Source organism: Geospiza fortis, unplaced genomic scaffold (genome assembly GCF_000277835.1).
Source record: "Geospiza fortis unplaced genomic scaffold, GeoFor_1.0 scaffold23, whole genome shotgun sequence".
In the NCBI taxonomy this organism is placed as follows: Eukaryota; Metazoa; Chordata; class Aves; order Passeriformes; family Thraupidae; genus Geospiza; species Geospiza fortis.
The window spans coordinates 8600390-8602356 of record NW_005054303.1 but is presented as its reverse complement, the minus strand read 5'-3'; the positions used below and the strand labels follow the sequence as shown (position 1 = coordinate 8602356).

General features: G+C 45.7%; 1 pseudogene; it reads left to right on the top strand.

Annotated features, from left to right (window-relative positions):
• The first annotated feature begins 449 nt into the window (after positions 1–449).
• LOC102039119 lies at positions 450–1736 on the top strand (annotated as a pseudogene).
• Positions 1737–1967: the final 231 nt, after the last annotated feature.

Below are 1967 nucleotides of genomic sequence, written 5' to 3'. Positions count from 1 at the left end.
GGATGTGGCTGCTCCAGGAGTGTGCCGAGTGTCTGGAGTGATGGCTCCTGGAGTGACTAAGGCATCATCGTGACAAACCAGGCACTGCTTTAGGAAAGACTCTGCCCAACGGGAATGTACTTTTTCCAGATATTTTTCACACTGACCATCTTTTGTTTCACAAGCAGTTTAGAGATTACCAGGATTACATCTTGGCTGACTGCATGTTGGGGATTACAATGTTAGAAATTAATTGTCTAGGGTTAAGTTTAATTGTAACTTGCTGACAGCTTAGCACGAGTGGGTCCTGCTCAAAACTTGGTTTCAAGGAACTTAAAGCAAACTTTGTCAGCATGGAGAGCTAAGCAGGGGAGTAAACAGAGAAAGACTCGGTATCTTCAGATAAGAGCTGAGATCCTGAAGGGCCCCAGGATGGAAGATAAGAACAATTATGGCCTGCCCACGTGGACATGGAGAAAGAATTCCATGAGGCCGTTAGAAGACTCCAGACCATAAACCACCATTGGGCACAGGAAGATCAGGTGCACAGACTGTGGGGATACAAAGGCCCAGGGATTTCTTGATTTGGGATTCCTCTCCAGAGGCACCACCTCAAGCTGAAAGAAACCAACTCTGGCTTGGAACCTAGGGTCCAAACTCTTCCTTAACATTGCAAAACTTTGGAGGTGACACAGTTCACAGCTGAGTACCTGGACAAAGTCTTTGCACCATGTGGACAGCAGGAGATCTGGCATACAAATGTGTTTGAGGTTCTTGTTGGGGTGGCTGGTACGGAGTACTCAATTCTGAAAGCAGAAGCTCCTTGAAGCTTCAGGGACACCAGATACCAGTGTGGGGGTTGTGGGTTGTGCATAATGACTCAGGAGAGTTTTACCAAACAGCACAAGCTGTAGAGCACGTCAGGCTCTTCTACCAGTGCATGTGGAGGACTGGGACAGGGAGAAGGAAGAGGATAACTTGGATTACTTTGTGTGATGTGTTGAGCCTTGACTGAGGCTGCATTCTGACATCTGAGAACATGATGTGATTCTGGGCTTGTAGCTGATTGTGGTAAAGACCTAGAAATACAGTTTCACCATAATCCACTGACAGCTGTAAATGCCTGTTATGAAGCAGACACAGTCATCATCTGTCCTGGTCACTGAGTTCTAGAGGGCCTGCAGTGCTGATTAAGTTGAACTCAAAGGCTGTGCCTTTTATGTTGTGGTAAAATAAACAAAAGAAAGGAGACATCTTTCTTGACTGTACAGAATCTGGTAAAAGGACCTCCAGTTCGAAGTGAGTGCCACATGAAGTTGTGAAGGGGATTTTAAATGTCCATCATGGGAAAACCACTCTGGAGAACTGTGTGTTACAATATGAAACCAGAGGCATAACAGTGCAGACATCAGCTATTAATGAAAAACTCAGATCTGTGTGATGCCAAGGGTGCTGGTGTGGAAGTACATCCAGGTAGTGCATGCACTCTGCTGAGCAGTGCTGCAAGAAGGGAATATTTATAGACAACTTCTTAGATGAGTATTATGACATTTCCCAAGGTAACCATGGTCAATAATGTGAACCACAATAATAAAGGATATAGTGTGGTCCTGGTCAGATCAGTGATGGTCTCTGACATAAAGGATGCTTCAAGCAGCCAGAACAAAAGGGAACACACCCCACCCAGTCAGGGGATGGCCAACCTGTGTAGAGGCTTCAGGCATGAACATTTACCTGAATGCACAGGAGAAAGCTGACATTTCTGAGCAAACTGAAAGCAACTACGAAATTGCAAATTAACTTGGGGCTACTTCTACAAAGAAGAGCCAGATGAAGTGACAAGAGATGACTGAGTCTTGTCCCAAAAGCAGATCTTGTTTTGCTATGGAAAGCTTATTTCCTCCTGCTTTACTGTATGACGCTACAGCTCTGCTGTTTCCCAGCCTTTCCCACAGAACCTCAGCCGCAATCCTCCAGCTCCGGCTGCC